General features: G+C 35.7%; 1 protein-coding gene across 3 annotated transcripts in view; it reads right to left on the minus strand.

Annotated features, from left to right (window-relative positions):
* LOC114521149 overlaps window positions 1-15,627 on the minus strand; it is a 40,985-nt gene extending 25,358 nt beyond the window's left edge. Inside the window, exon 1 of one of the 3 annotated variants that reach the window (XM_028541562.1) lies at window positions 15,602-15,627. The gene's annotated coding sequence lies outside the window, so the exon portion shown is untranslated. Of the gene's footprint in view, window positions 1-538; window positions 580-2,750; window positions 2,896-15,601 lie in introns of those variants that run through there. The other 2 variants (XM_028541559.1, XM_028541560.1) reach the window with 2 other exon arrangements.
* Window positions 15,628-17,634: the final 2,007 nt, after the last annotated feature.

A 17,634-nucleotide genomic window follows, 5' to 3' on the forward strand; every position in this document is an offset into this window, starting at 1 on the left:
TGCATGACCGGTTGAACTATGTATAATTGTCAAGCTTCCATGCATTCAAAAGCTTTGTCGTTCAATAGCTTTTTATTTTTGCCGCACACAAACGGAACGGAAAAATTCCTTGTCATTTTGCGGGGTTTATATAATTCTTTCTATCTGAGAAGCTCGTGCATGTAAACTCATAAAATCGCTGTGATTTAATCGCATGTAAAGCTCTGTGAAAGGCTTGCCGTCTATTCTGTCCTACAACATAATTTTTAAGAGTAATAAGCCGTAACATATATCTCCTGTTATGTTTTAATCTGTTATAATTTCAAGGAAGGCCGACTGGCGATCTAATTTATACAAATTCAGTTGAACTTTGTGCCGTGTTGTGTATAAATTAATTAATATGCTCTGGTTGGCATGGTCGGGATCATAGTATATATATATTAATTTCTAAGCCATGGCAATAACGCGATCAAACAAAATAAACAATTTCTACCCAATATACATCACTTCATAATGCTTTATTTTAAAACTAGAGCCTCGTAACATAAAAAATACTCACAGTTTCCAGAATATGCAGGTATATATATATGTAGTTGAAATTCCGACGCTGATTATGACTGAGTCATGCTGAGATGTAACGCGCAGACCGTAGCCCCGGTCTTCCCTGAATATCTTCATGCAGGTACTCTGAATACTAAACAGGATCAGTATCCGAGAGACGCGGAAACCCTTTCATGTGCTGGAATGAGGAATTCAACCCTGCCCAGAGATCGTCCGTAAACAAAGATAAAGCCTGTATTAATTTAGCCGTATTTTTAGTAGCCGTATTTCTTCTATAACTCCTATGAACCTATAATCATTTGGTTCTGTATATATTGGGTGGTGCAAAAAAATTACGACAATTTGATTCAGAAAAAGACGAGCCGGAAAATTATACATATACATAATATCATAATCTAATTAATTCTTCAGTTTTGGTAACATACTCACGCAGCCACCTCTTATATATAATTTATGTGCCCTCTAACGGAAAAACAGGTACTTGTCATTTTATATATGACAGAATTCATTACAGAATTTACACTGATCAAAATCCACGTACGTGCAGAAGTCAGCCGATATTTACAAGTATCCATGATGAGTCATTGGGTGTTACTAAGTAAATTATAGCAATGTTCTCTGCGGTTTTGGGCTGGGACCTCTGCTGCGGATACGGTGGAGGCGTGGGTTCCAGTCTTGCCGGAAGACATGAATTGCCTTTTCCCAAACGTTTCTTCGTTTTAGTAAATTAAGTACACCACGTAAGTATTTAATACTGCAAAGCTTTCGGTCCGTTAACCCGCCGGCCTTCATGCATCAACATGCAATTACTTAATGAGGGCCCGGGTTTGCGAACCGAATGCTTTAAATTGCAGTGTTAAATATTTACGTGATGTACCTACAAGCTAATTTACTTATATTTAATGTCACGATGCAAAATTACAGGAATATTATTTCTTCGTTTATTCCTGAACTTGCAATACTCTGATCTTTCGTCCTCCTAATAAACATGCATGCATGTATATTTACAATGCGAGTCTGACGACGAAGTGGGAGTTTTTCTCCAAAATATTATGAAATCCGTTTTAATACATTACTTTATACAGGCCTATATAGGCAGGTCAAGAGGAATACTTTCTCTCCTTTTAAAAAAGCTTTAAAATACTCTTTTTCGCATGAGTATAGACTAATAGACTATATAAAGAACCTCAATACACTAATCGGATAAAGTGTATTATGAAGTGTTCTTTGGTACTATTCGTCAGGTTTAATTAAATGTGTGCTCAGTTAAACTCGTTTCATTTCAGTGATTATTAAACTGTTTATATACATGCATGTAGGGGCCGGTTGTTCAAAGTTAGGTTAGCGCTATAACCCTGCATGCATGGGTTAAATCTTACTGCGCTGTTTTGGTTTATATGCTTCTGCACCGCTGTTTGTTTCAAGACTTTACAAAATAAGACTTCAATTCATCCTCAAAATATTTATGAGAAAACCTGTTCAACTTCATAAACAAGCGATTAAAAAATTTGATGTGAAAATTTGAATTATAACCGAAAATGATAACCCAGAATGATATAATTATTGCTTCAAGCCGACTGTAAAGCTGTGCCTATCACAGAAACAAGGGCACCATGCATGGAATATATTTGCTACACTCGGTATATATATGCATTCGTATATATGTATAGTGTTGTATATTGCATGGTTTCATTTTTAAAAGGTAAGTATATTTTCACCAATGCAATATGATAAACTTAGGAAGACCTACTTATGTGGGTTATTTACTAGAAATTTCGAAAGTCCACCGTAAAACACCACTTTTTAATGCAATGCGTGCGATGGGTGAATATCTATATGCGACATGCATGCATATATACATTTTACTTTTAGCTTACGACTTGAATAACAATTTTACTAATATTCTGCGAACTTTCTCTATGCTGATAATAGCTACGGAGTAACAGGAATTATTATGCATAATTATTGTGTACTATATAGACTATATGTGATTGCTTGGTGCAAGAAGATGCACTAGCAGTCTAGCATGGTTATTCTGGTCACAAAATGTATTTCATGCTATATCATTTCAATCAACAGTTTTCTTTGAAGCTCATGGACTCAGCCCCTAATACTTTGTTCTCTATAGCTATATATCCTTTTAGTCATTGTCCGCCAAATGTAGGAGGATACTCAAACATAGTTAAATACAATAGCACATGTCATGTTACCTTGTGTGTTATCCTATGCATAACAGACTATTTGCTTTATAATTCTATACCAAACTGATCCAAAAGTCAGTCCATTTCAATTGCCTCTACAGTACTTGTATACAGGTTGTAGCAAATTAGTTGGGCAAAACATGTGGACACCCATGATTCATTTCTTTAATTATACTGTGATTTATATGATCTCTCATTGTGATATATAATCAGGATATTGGCCCCATATGCACACTTGTGATGCAAATTTCATTGTGATCCTTTCTATTACCGCTTTAGTACAAAGTCTAAGTCTAATGTTCAATATTTCATTGAATATATAGGTATATTCACTAAATTCAACACACAATAGCATGTCTACAAATTAATTAAACTATATACCTACGATTATACATTACATTAAAGTTTGAAAAGTGCATGAGATACTTTCATTTAGTAATTTTAAAAATACAAAAATATTTCAATGCGGGTTTAATATCCCTTTTATAATTGTAGGAAGTTTAAAATTGAATATATATGTAAATATGTAATTATATATAGCAATTATAGGTTGTTTTGTAAACATGGTATTATATGCATTGATTTTTTCGATATATTCAGTCGCATGTTCAAAGAAATGTTGACGATTGAAAATATTGACGATTTAAAATGGCAGAGAGGTTTATCACCGTAAAATCCGCTTAAAAGAACCGCTTTGTGCTTAAATGGCTAATGCATGAATTTGTGTATGATCGATGATAAAGGTGTGGCCTTTTTAAAGTTTAGGTATTTGGGGTTTCTCTTATTTCCTGCTTTTTATATAAAGGTTTTTATTGCTGCCAAAATATAATTTTAAGGTTCGGAAGAATTGTATCATGAAATACAGAGCTATCTATATATTCGTCGTCATTATCATGCAGGAAATAAACTGTCATGACCAATATTGATTGCAAATTTATGACCTTTCCGTTTCAAACTCCCTTCGCCTTCGGATTGATTGTTTTATTTGTTTTCAATCTATATAGGTTTGTTTCGGCATTTAGAATTATTTTTAGGTTGTGTGTGCATGTGATGAAATATTATAGTTTACTTCTTATGCCTTCCGTACGATTGAAAGCCTCATGCATCCACAGGTAGCGAAGCAACTCTATTTTGAAGGGCGCAACGCTTTTAAAGGATTTCTTTTGTGTTTGAAAACAGATACTTTACTATTGTTTTAGCAAAAAAGGACTCTTTGAAAGAGACCCCATTAATTTGTAAACCCCCTTGTGGTGCCCAGAAGCGTACAAAGTTTGTTTTGTGATGCCCTGTAGGGATATTTATCGGCGAAATTCCCTAGGTGACACTGAATCAATCAGGTGAGTCAAAAGATTCAAGAAGACCATCAACGATTATAGGAGACCAGCTTTGAACAATTGAGCGACTGACTGACAGGCTAGGAGCAGATATAAATCAAACAAACATATACAGTTTTGTTTATATTGCAACAGCTCAAACCTGCATGGATCAACAATAAGTTACCCCTATATATATAGTAAGGGCCAAGGACAACAGATTGCTATATATACGACCTTCGTTTCATGTGTAAATTTATCTCATATAGCTACAATAAAAAATCTAGCCATTGGTGGCCATACGGTTGTCGAGGAACACACGCTATAAACGTTATGAAGGAACCATTGTATACACAGGAAGTGAGTCATTGGTATTTGTGGCGCCATTTTAATGAAGATTTAAGGGTATGCACTTGATCAAAGTCTCAGAATATCATTATCTCTGTTGGGAATCAATTTGACGTCGCAGCATTATATTGAGTTTTACAAAATGCTATGATTTTACAAAATGCACTATGCTATCATTATATGGCTATATATATTTAGATATCTTTATTGCTTAGGTGAGTTAGGTCAGTATAGTTTGCAAACACAAAATTGGTATCCCATGCACATATAGACGGCCGGGTACTTACAATTCAGCAACAAAGGAGCGAATTACTTCGTACGGTGTTGACTGAGGGTTTTTTAAACTTCCCAGTAATCTCTAAAAGATCCTTTAGACTACTAAAGTTCACTCTAAACTATCTAAATGTGAGAAAACCTTGGTCGGTACGTACCTATATGAACAAGCTTTACTCTTGGTTGATGATAACAATAAAACACAATGAACTATAGAAATTGATTTCTAAAATAACGAATCATAAACACTGTTCACTATTCTTACAAAAAGCCAATCACAAAACCCGTTCATATAAATCAGGTAGATACTTACTGGAAAATCTCTATGATTTAAATCCATAAAAAAAAACTCTAAATCAGTTCACATGCATGCAAATCTCAGCCAAAAAATCCTGAAAGCTCTTTGTAAATATCTGTGAAAATTGCACACCTTTTTGACATTAAATTTGACATTTATTTTCAAAATCTGTCAAGCTGCTTTAAAAATCATGCATATATATAACCGTACTGATCAACTGATGAGATATAACAATGAATTAAGGATAATCATTAAAGTTGTTTTCGGTCATCGTGTAAAAGTAATGTTTTTGTGTCAAGTGGATTGAAGTGCTAACGTCACACAGATTTCAAAATACGTATTTCACAACAAGGCTATTTTCCTCCACGCGTCGTCCCACATGCAGTCCAGTGCGATTCATTGTTTGAAGCTGCCGTGACGTAGGCACTCTCGTTTGTGTCATATTGTAATAAAAACTTGTGCAAAAGCATAACGATATTTTGATGAGATTAGTCCAGTTGTGAATGTTTGTGATTTGATTCACATCATTTTCCTCATTATATATATAAGTTCCGTTTACAGTACACTCAATATATTGACACGACAAGGGCTAAAATGTAAGTACGGCTGCATGTACCCAATTTCATTCGTCCAATACAAAGACCGAGCACGGATGAAAATGGTACGTGGCTGCGGGTACCCATTTTAGCCGTACCGTGCGAAATATTTGAATGCATTGTTAACGCAGCTATATTATCAAAATCAGCTTTTTTATTCGGCCAAAATTTCCCTGATAAGCAGACGACAGTGTTTTAGGCAGATCAATGGCTAAGCTGATTGAACTCGTGGGAATGTGCCTATTGTTATAAGTTATCTTTAGCGCCTGGTACGAGCCTGCTAAATCCCTAAGATTAGTTACCTTCTGAGGTCAAGATCCGTTTTTTACTCATTAGGATAACGTTTTCGTACAGTACACAGAAAGATGAAACCAACAGCATGCATAAAAAATACTGCCCGCCGTGAAAATATTTCCGGCTCAATTTTTTCCGAAAATAAAGAGGAAATATCGTATCTGGCTATGACACGAGCCTAACTTTTGTATAATCTTATTTAAGCTTGATTCTGCATTTAATTCTCAAAATCAAAGATTTTTCGATAGATATATTGGGGAGAATTCTCCAGGGGGAAAACCCGAAGGTCGTCCGATTTTGAATTCAGTTTTTATCTTGTCAAAAAAATATCAGCTTACAATCGTGGAATTCTGAAATTTGTCCTTTTGATCTTATTTTACCGCTAATTTTTGTTTATAAATAGGCCAAAACTGGACTTCTTGCACGTAATAATTATGTTGCAATACAAAGAAGGCAAACAGATATTTTATATATAGACTGTCACACGAATGACGGAAATTGTTGGCTGCCGTAACATCAACCATGGAACGAGTTCCTGCACGTTTTCCACAAAATGTCGTAACTATAATTCATGTTGCCTTTTCACACAACTGAACCGATATTGCAATTAACCTATGTTAAGCATCATGTTTACAAGAGTGAAACACGTAACCAAAATTAGATAAATTATTAATTAAATAATAGAAATCCCTAATATGGAGAAATAGTAATCCACGTTAATTTTTTTCTGTCACTCCTTTCTGTCTTAGATCGCTATCTGGTAGTTTTCATATAGATCTAAACGTCTATAGTGAACACTGTATGTTAAAAACAAACTGTAATTGAGCTATTCTTATATTCGAGCTGTGATATTTACTTAAAACTGTCTAATAACTCTCCCAAAAAGCTCTGCAGAATATATTGTTCTTCTATCTCTTGACGATATATGTAGTCCTATGACAAATATGGATTGAAACGTATATAAACCGAAGATGAATCATTGAAGTCTGAAGATGAATGTCATTTGTATCAGCTAGTTGCAGACTTGCAGTATATTATAAATCAGTTTTAGCAGGAGGAAATTGGCGTTCCGCCCAAGAAATTCGCAGTATTACATACAGTAAGGTGAAGCACTCCCGTCATTATAGTTGGAAAACACACTTGACTAAAGTCAATAATTGTTTTGTGCGTGTGAAAATATCTCGTTTATTTAGCGCATTACTTGTCCAATCAAAATATTAAATTCATCGAAAATATGGATTATTTGGGACTGTCCTAATTCCAGATTATTACTTTAATGACGGCACATATATTTCAGTGGAAGGATGCCATTTTTCGACAATCTACATGGTGTCCAATTCTCAATGTTTTGCGCTAAGACCCCCGTTTACTCGTAATTCTCACTGGTCCGCTCAAACGCAGTGGCGAAACTGGGGAGGTCCGGGTGTCAAATAAGGGGGGGTGCAGGCTAGCTACAAAAAACCCTAAAAGTATTGAGCACAATTTGAGGAATTAAACGTGTAAAAAAAGAAAGATAGGCAAGCACCTATTGCTTACTGATCCATGGTATGATGATTCCAGAATAAATTGGCATAAAGAGCGCAATCAGGTAAATTTATCCTACTTTAGTGGATCACTGGGGCCCACAAGTTATAACGATTGACGGGTGGCCCAAATTCCCAAAACGGTTGCACTACTGTTCAACCGCTGTGCCCAATATCGTAAGACGAAATCAGGTTCTTGATCAAATACTATATAAGAGTTTAATGTGCATAACATAATTTGAATAAAAATCTGTGCCATAATTGCACCGCCTTACGTTCAGTGGCCTAGCCAGCATCGATAATTGGGGGGGGGGTCCATATTCATATATTCATGCAAAGAGACTGTAAAGACAATTGATTTGAAAAGAAATTAATCCTGCGCATCACGAATATATTAATATGGGCCCCCCAATTATCGTTCTGGCTACGCGGCTGCTTACGTTTTGTTTTAAAGTAATACAAATAACATTACCGTCAAGGATGCATGGGTTTGGTGTCTGATGATTAGAGAATTAACTCGGTAAAAACCACAAACAGCAAATTGCAATTTGAGTAGCCAACAAATTAAACCTAATTAATTTGAACCTTACTCCTAAAGCCTATACGAATCTCTTTTCAACGTTTAATGGCTATACCAGTCGACGACTCTCGACTGCAATTTAAAATTCTCCGTTAGCGCGACGTTCCATGTTCAGTGAAGGATTTATTTAATCAATTCTCTTCGAATGACGGAGACGCCCAATGTTTTACTGTCGTTGGGCTGCACTAGCTTTCACGATGGAGAGCATGCGTGGCGTATGACTAGTTTAGTTACTTTGGTAATTTAAAATAAAGCCAGGGAAGCAAGCAACCGCTCACATACCGACAAAGAAACATATGCCGTACCTGTGCAATAAAGAGAACATGTACCTGTACTTGCCAATCGGTTTCAGATCATGTAATGAGTGCTGCTATATATATTTACTCCTTCACACTGTCGATTAAATAAAAATTTAGCCGCTCAGCTGGGAGGGTGCCAAATTAGTCTACATTCAGACAATACCGTTATATTCATGTTTTATCCATGTTACATCCCGTATGTGTATAGTTCCGACAATCTTGGCAGTAAGGCTTCTTTTTATTGACATCTCATTAAATATTGGCTGTACAATTCTCCGCCGACATTTTGAGACAGCAGAATGAAACAGTTTCCGTCACTTGTGTTGCCATTATGAACACAAAGGCTTTAGCACATTCTTAAATTTTTCCAAGCACCGCAGAGACAAAGTGTTAATACTGGTTTTGATAAAGATCAACCGATCATTGAAAGTATTTACCAACCAAGGTAGTTGCTGAGAAACCAGAAAGCAATATAACATCTACGAGGACTAAATTTAGAAAAGTCGTTTGAGTCAAAATGTCTCGAAAAAAAAACTATCATGTTTAGATGTTTGCCGCATGGAAGAGTCTCGTCTATACCTTAATCATGCTTTCAAATGGCAAATTCGTGCCGCTCTAGAAATTGTTATGGCTCCTTTACACTCGCTCCTGTGATTTTGGTGCAATACTCGTCTCATTATAGATGCAAACATATGATCGAGAAGAAGCATAAATGTTATTTTTTGTACTTCACCTCTCATATATAAACAATTTCATGACTTATCATCTTATCAACTCGTTCGTATCTGTCCAAAGAAGAAAATCGCACGTAAAACTGCAGCAGTAATTGCATGCAAGCGGCGTACACCGGCACAGCAATCATTAGCCGAGGATTTAGCAGGTGATGGGGTTGATGATGCGAGATGTGACGATCCTACATCCGTCGCTTTATATCCCAAGCACCTCCGCGCGCTCGCTCATCTCAACTATATGTATACAGCTCATATACAGTATAGTGCTATATCTACCAATGAAACTTTTTTGCGTATATGCACCAGTTCGAAATTATGGCGAAATTTACAGGAATTACAAGAGATTACGAAAATGATTTGTATGCTTGAGGCTACCTTGATATGAATAAACTACCTGTTCGTTTCTCACGCGTCTATAGGCAATGCAGCAAAAGCACTTGACTTCCCCGCGAACTATGCATGAAATCTTCATATCAGATTTACCGCAGATCATCGTTGGCTAAGTATAGAATTGATAAGCTAAGCATGAACATACGAAAGAAGCATCGTAAGCCATGACCATTCTTGTTCTTATAGGTAAATCCCTTAAATATTTCCATAATTATTCATGTGTATGTGCTAAAAATTCCGCTGAATTTAACTGAAGGTGCCTTATATAGCTTGTACTACTTTATTGTTTACGAATATGCCAAGCTGATACTAAATTGGGCAGTATTGTTGTCATCCGATAGCGTCGCAATTTCATAGAGGTAATGACCTTGGGTAGGGTGGAAAATTACTTTTGAAAGCTGAGAATATTGCACCCGCGTGTGACAAAAGAGACATGAAAAAAATATAAGTTGGTTCCTTATATATGCATCAGTCCATGTCGTCAACAGAAAACTTTGAAATAATATTTCCATTAATAAGTAGAATAACCAAATAACTTAGCATCAAATGTGGTATAACAACTGCCTAAATAGACAAAACACTTCTCGACGTTTCAACCTGAGGGCCTTCGTAAGGTGAATTAGTATGAAAAAGATGTATACTAACTCTCCTGACGAAGGCCCTCAGGTCAAAACGTCGAGAAGTGTTTTGTCCATTTAGGCAATTGTTATATCACATTTGATGCTAAGTTGTTTCAAGACGCTCAGTGCCACGCTGCTCCCTGGTTATATTGAATAACTAATAAGTTTAATTATCGTGATCTTTTCTTTAATTAACACTTTACAAGGACAAACCATGGCTTTATATTTTTTTGCAAATGTGCATGTTTGTTAAAATGTAATTATGTTTTAACCCGAATTGGAGTTAAATTAACTCCAAAAGCGGTGCTAAATTATAGCACCAGAAGTGGAGTTATTTGTTACTCCAAAAAGCTACTCATTTTGAACCTTTTTTTGACCTCTTTTTTGGTGTTAAAATAACTCTCTAAAAATAACAGTATATATTGTTAACTATATTCAGCTCGGAAATTGAACAAGTTCATTTAGAACTACTCAGTTTTTTACTTGTTTTTTTTATGGGTTTATAACTGAAAGTAGCTTTTTCAGTCCATCTTTATAAACGGATATCTTGAAGAAAGTGGGTTTTAAAGGAAAAAAACAGCCTAATTTGATCGTAAATTATATAGGATGACTTAAAAATGAACCTCAATAATGCTCATCTCACTATTTTTTCACATTAAGTTTTGAACTTACGCACATTATGCAAGAGTTGACGTCAAACAGTCCAGAATACAATAAATTAGACCTTAAAAAAGATGGATATCTAATGATGTGAGGCAGAAGTGCTTCAAACTTTGTATAGCTAGCAACACGTCTATTACGTGTATCAAGACACGTATTAAGATGTGAATCACGTATTAAGATGTGAATCATTATTGACATTAGTCATTGTGTTTTGCAAAAAATTGCTTCTCAATTAAAGCATAACCAGAAATTCAGGAAAATAAAAGTTCAATAATGCCAGGATTTCGCAATCAAAGATGGCTGCCTTGTTACGAGACAAATTTGAAGTTAAAGCAACTTCTATCTTACATATTGCAGTTACGGACTTAGATTTAAGACCGCCAGAAACTCAGTACTTTTATGAAAATTTTTTCATTTTTTTATATTACCTTTAACAGGTTCCCCTGTAATGTCATTTCAGCAACTAACCATTATATACACTTGCATATATAATGTTAGTAGTTGAAATGACATTACAGATAAGGCATCCATTATAACAAGGCGGTCGTCTTTGATTGCGAAATCCTGGCGTTATGGTAAGTAATGTCCTAAATTTCTGGTAATGGGTTGTTTTCCAATGAAGCGGAGTTTTGCGCGCGGAGCCGGAATTTTTCATTGTCTGTACATGTGCGTTTTAAATGCAGAAGTGGGACCGCTCGAATACATTATTTCCAGTTTATTGCTGGATTTCTACTTGCAGAGAAATATTTCATTAACGAAATATTGCATATTTTCTTTAGAATTTTAAAAGCGTAAATAAGTTAGTTCACTGACTTTACTGTTCTCAATTGAAAAGAAAATCATAATTTCGCTGGTGTGCCATATCTCTGAAGTCTGAAACCGGTAATTCAGCCTATATATATAATTATATTAAAGCCTACATTGAAAAGTTTTCAGTGGCGGATTCAGGTTTAAATTAGACACGTACGCGTACGGCCTATAATTTCAAATTCAAATTACTTTATAGCAACGCTATTGGTTATTCATTTCCAAAGAGTATTTTTACTTAAAAAGCTACCAGTATGACTGCAAGTCAGAGCTGTCTTAGTAATTTACTCTGACTAAATTTCATATCTTAGAATAGGATTAAATATGTTACCGACTGAATCAGCGCAGTATATGTCTAATACCTTTTTTTAATTAATAGCCTCGAGATATAAGCATTCGGCTTTTCCTGTAATGCAACGACCAGACCCCTTCCGTTTACTGTAATTTCACTGCATGGCAAAAAACGTGTCGACGACGATGGCATACACACATTTACATATTTAATATATAATCTTGCGAAGTTCGAAAAGTTCGATCGTATACTACAAAGTCACACCTCATTTTATAGCTGTAATTAATTATTTCGGAGTAAATGACGTCAATGAAGTGAAGCTTCATTTGCATGAGAATCTTGGACACAATTTGAGAAAAGATATTGAAAACCTGAAGCGGCTTTACCGTTCATATTGAATCGTACAATACATTACGATTAAAATTCTGTGGGGTTTTTCCCTCACAGAAGCATCCGTGAAAGAAAGTATAGGAAAGATTGCATTTTTCAGAAAAGAATTACTTGTCATCTTCTCAGGGAATAAATTCTTATAAAGCAATAAGAAAGCAACCAAGTGAAAGAAGTCAAAGCATTTTATCATCAAAGCTCAAGATAACTTATCTTAATTCTGCTTGTCCTTTTATAATCACACTTTGGCACGAACAAAAAACTGTGCACGCAACAAGATTTAGATCTCAGAAATACATTATTGTAGCTATATAAAGTACGGAATAAGTAAACCCGTCGTGACTGTTGCTAGATCTAGACTTCTAGATTAACCATTTAAAACTGAGGGTGTTTAATTTTTAGATGCAGTTCCCTGTTGTAGTCATAGTTACTGAATAAACAAGAACTTCACTGAACCCTCTAAATAGGACCATGTAAAATCTGATAAAAACTGCATGCATGCCCTAGCTGTTATATCTAAGGTATGCATGTAATTAATAAATGCACACGCTTCTATTATTGCGTATATAAGGATAGTTAATGTCTTTTCATGTATAGTACAAAGCGACAATTATAATTTCGTGCATTATGCAACGTGTATAAAAATAAATTGGTGATTCCAAACTTCTGAACATGAATCATTGAATGTATATTTGATTGTCTTTGATATCGAAATAGTTCCATATCTAAAATAGGTCATTGTTACCAAACGGTAACGAAATTTTGCATTTCTTTGCATTAGTTGATATATAGTGCTCATGCATGTTATACACTTATACTCGCGTATACATGCACAATTGGATTCGTCCGGTTTTCAACGCGTTCTACGCTTGCATGCATGCATGCGCTTTGTGTGTGCGCAGCTGCATTTAGAGTGCCTTGGAATTTCATTCGAACCTGTCCCTTAGCTAATTAAGATGTATCGTTCTAGATATTTCCATTCTGTATCTTCGGCCTAAAGGGATTTATTAATCAAAGATAAATGGAATAAGAGGCTTCTTGCACTATATTTAAAACACAAGCGCGGGAGTGTTTTATATGTGATAAAACGCGAACTATACGAGTGTTTGGATAAATCAGTAGATTTTGATCAGTTTTGGGGTGCGCGCATATTTTGAATAACTCAGTGTGAATTAGGGCTACAAAAAATATAAGAGTTTTCCTGATTTTCTGTTGCAATATGAATAAACTTGAAGTTGCGTCGATCAGAGTACATTTATTCTTGTATATGCATGCATGTTATAAAAAGCTATCACGGTAGCTATATAAAAAGGACTCCATCAGCGACAGCGTACATTTGCAGGGTCTTATATAATACTTTCTCATCGAGGACATCAAATGTGGTGTAACATCTGCCCCAAAAAAATTCTTGACGTCCCAACCAAAAGGGTTCGCATCAAATAAGAGAGTCACTTATAGGAGAGGTACTTTATATACAACTCTCCTGACGTCTATTTTCGAGACTGTTTTAGGCATTTGTTATACTGAAAGCTAGATACGAAGTTCACCAAAAATAAAGCCTAATAGTCAACAGCATCATAAAATAATAGATCCCGTGCACCACGGTCAATTTCCTCTATTGTTGCACTAATTATCCGGCATTTTAGCAACTAGGAATGCGTGAACTTGATCCAGGTATGTCACTTAGAAATTGTCAATTACATAATAATCATATGGCTTTTCCACTTTCTCAATCTGTTGATTAAGTTTGGGTCAAGGACATCGATATTCGTATAATCTAAACGAACCTTCTAGACTGGCTATCTTTGGGAATACAATGCGAATTGAATTTTGAGGTACCTAATCTATTGAAAAACAAGGGAGAATATCTCCTACAACGGCGTATGTAGCCATATATAGCTAACCTAAAGTAAAGTACGAGCTCAGATGAATTCTCGCTTTTAGGATAAGCTATAAGCACGCGCTGCTTGTCTTTCTTATCAATGGCATTTTCATGCGTAAATTTAAGTATAATTAGTGACAGAATTGACCAATCAGAGTAATTTATTTCCGAGTTAACTACGATTTAACTACGCAAAATGTAGTTAAGAGGTTTATACAACCGGCCCCAGGTCTGCTCGTATGTTCATTTCGCGCGATCTTGTAAAAAGTAGTAAAAACTGCGCATTTAACATCTTTGAACAAATATATTGTATGCTTTTGAAATTTGAAAATACGTTTTGCATTCATGGGCCTCCCCATCTCGCATTCTCACCATGCATGCACATACACGTAAAGCCGCAGTAATTGATTGTGAAATAATAATAATGATAAGGCAAACACGTGAACGTAAGGTGGTAACAGATGTAATACGTGATATGTCAACCGCAAAAATGAGGTTGTCTGTGACTTTGTGTTCGTCTATACTAACGCTGACGATGCCGCGAAATGCAGACAACTGTCAACAAAACTCTGTTTTACTGCATGACCAATCTGATACTGAAGTACATTTGAGTTGTAAACTGATTAAAAACACGAGGGAGGTTCTGGGTTTGTATACAACGAATCTCGCGTACGCATTCTTTAAAGAATAAACGTAGTAATCCCTACGACCCGAATAGGAAAATTAAAGTAAAAGCAATTTGACCATGCAGTGTAATTATTACGATATCTCACATAGTTTAAATGCTTAAGCCAAAAACCAGACAGCTTAGGCACGATCAAAGCTGCAGCAGCGAGTGAGCCATGCACGTTCATTAGGACCATGTAAAACACAAGGAAAATATTTGCTGCGTAACCTCTTGCCGTTTATTGCCACTTATATTAGCCATAAAAGCCACCTTATGCATGATGACCAGTTTTGGAAGCTGTACTGAAGGTCGGCCTACTTCATAACCCCCCCCCATGAATTTGTTTCTCGTTAATTTTGAACCTATATAATAACAATTAATTTTTTAACCCTATTGTTCACAAAACATAATTATATAAATAAATGCCTAAACAACACATTAGGTCAAATGTAAATAAATACAAATCAGTAAGGTCTGTTGACTAAAGTTTGGAACACAATTTCTGTGCAGTATCGCTTTGCTCTATAAAGTATATTTGAACATTTATTCAGTCTTTGTCTCATTATCGGCACGTTTGGCAAATGAATTTTAGCAAAATCGAAACGAGACTTGATAGATCCTTGAGATTATAATACTCTTCTCACTCGTCTCGTCTAGTCTCACTTAGTCGCAAGCGGTGTGAAAACGACCTATTTACCGACGTGAAAGTGTTCAACTATATAATGGCCTTTTTTGTATTTATATCATCCATTGATGACTGCAGAATCGTGCCCGCCGTTCTTCCACAACGACCACCTTGATATGTTCATAAACCAATTACGACGAGACTTTTAAATTATGCTGCAAATCGCAGTCAAAATTGCCTGGTGCCGTACAACGTTCACTCTAAAAACCTACCTTACGACCTTGGCCAGTTCCCGTGGCAGAATTTCTCTCCAGTTCTTTGCCTACAGAAAGATTTTTGTTTGCTTTATTTTGAAAACGCAGATCAATTAATCCTATGTGTTTCAGCCGCATCTCTATGCAGACGAACGTTATTTGGAGGTGTTAATTGATTAGCGTTGATTAGTGCTTAAATTGCTCATATGTGTTAACATACGTTATAAACTGTTGTAATCCTAGAATTCCCGTAATGCCAGGAAAGTGGGTGATGGAGCCCACTAATTGATCGTTGAGGCGAAAAAAACAAAGATGGCGTGGGATCTGAGCAGTTCACCCTTACACCGTTGATAATGATGAGGTTTGCAATAATATGTATAGTAATTGTCCTATTCAGTGTTCACATATGGAAACATTATTAATATGGTGCAAATTGAGTGTTAATTGGTATAATACTATACTATGATTTTAAAAGAGAGAGGCGTTCTGCTCTATATAGTTCACAGTTGTTTCTTTGCACAGTGTTTGAATATAGGATCTGTTTTTAAGTCGGTCTTTTTTTTCATTTATTTGATCCAGACTTGATTCCTGTAAAAGGTATGGTGTTGTCCGTATACTATCATTCGATCACAAGACACATGTGAGAAAAATGATGCCTTTTCAACCCGTATTCTATTATGAAAATCATAGATAATTTGCAAGTCGTTTCGTAACAATACTAACTAACGCAACAGCTTATGCCTTTGATATATTTCTTGGAACAACCTTCGAAACTGATCAATATAAATGGCGTTGATATTCACACATCCGCAGAAATTATCAAGATTGAAACACACTCGAATCACTCTGATCGGTCACATTATGAGCACAAACAAATGATATGCATCTACTGAAAAAAACAGAAGTAGTTTGAATGCCCATCAAAGCTGTCATTGGTGCGATGAGATAAGCGCATACTATGCAAATTTGGTACTTGAAATCTACCTCTTTCTGAAATATGAGTACACAAGGTTCCTTTGCATTTCTATTTACGGTACGTACATGAAAACATCTTGAAAATACAAGTTTCTAATTTCAAAAACGGTAGCGAAATAGCGTCTACATTTGTCTACATTCGTTACATTCGCTGATTCGCTCACAATAAGCAAGGATGATACTTGATACAACATAAACATGCATCCTCTCGAGACGTGCCGAATTTGGGAATAAAACATTTTGAGCATTTAGAGACCCTAATTAGCCGGAAATGACTTTGTGTTTTCTAACTATAATTATAATATAACATTTATAGTACGCGCGTGCTGATTGGTCGAGAAGCGTGTTTCTATAATTGTATAGAAACACAGGACATTTCCCCCCGAACTTGACAAGCGAAGTAATGTAATGAGAGTTTGTAATTGAATCGAATTACAATATTTGTACAAAATCTTTTTAATTACTGATTATTTCTCGTTCTCCCAAACTCCCACGCGTCTTTCTATAACTATATAGAAACACAGGAAAAAAATGTTTTTTATTTCTTAATCACGCAATTAGCGAGAAATGTTCGTATTCAATCCTCAGCTCAGTCAGCTGGACTTATACCATTTGCAATAATCTCCTGCATTTCCCAAATCCCTGTCCTTCTACCCTTCTATAAGAAGTTGAAGGCATAGTTTTTACGTTTCTGAAGATTTATATAAAAGTAATTTTGAATTACAATTAATTTATATTAATGAACTCCGAAGCCTCTCTTTACAATACCTTATTTTATGAATTTTGCCAAATATCAACTCAATACATTAGGATTGCAAATTTTAAAGTTTGGCCAGGGACGCCGGCACCGCCGGGGGTGCGAAACCTGGACAGCAACCCTCTTATTACCTACTTAATTATTGTAGAAATTAGGCTGACGAGCTTCAATATCATACAGAACTGTTTGACTGTAGATGTTCAACGCTCTCAACAAGCCAGTGCCTTTTTAACTATACTCCAGTACGTAGAGGAGAAAGCCCCCAAGCCCATTCGTCACCCCCCACCAGTGACACCAGCTGATCTGGGCATAAAAATCA

The sequence above is a fragment of the Dendronephthya gigantea genome, unplaced genomic scaffold (assembly GCF_004324835.1).
Source record: "Dendronephthya gigantea isolate DGI-Jeju-01 unplaced genomic scaffold, DenGig_1.0 000019F, whole genome shotgun sequence".
NCBI classification, from domain to species: Eukaryota; Metazoa; Cnidaria; class Anthozoa; order Malacalcyonacea; family Nephtheidae; genus Dendronephthya; species Dendronephthya gigantea.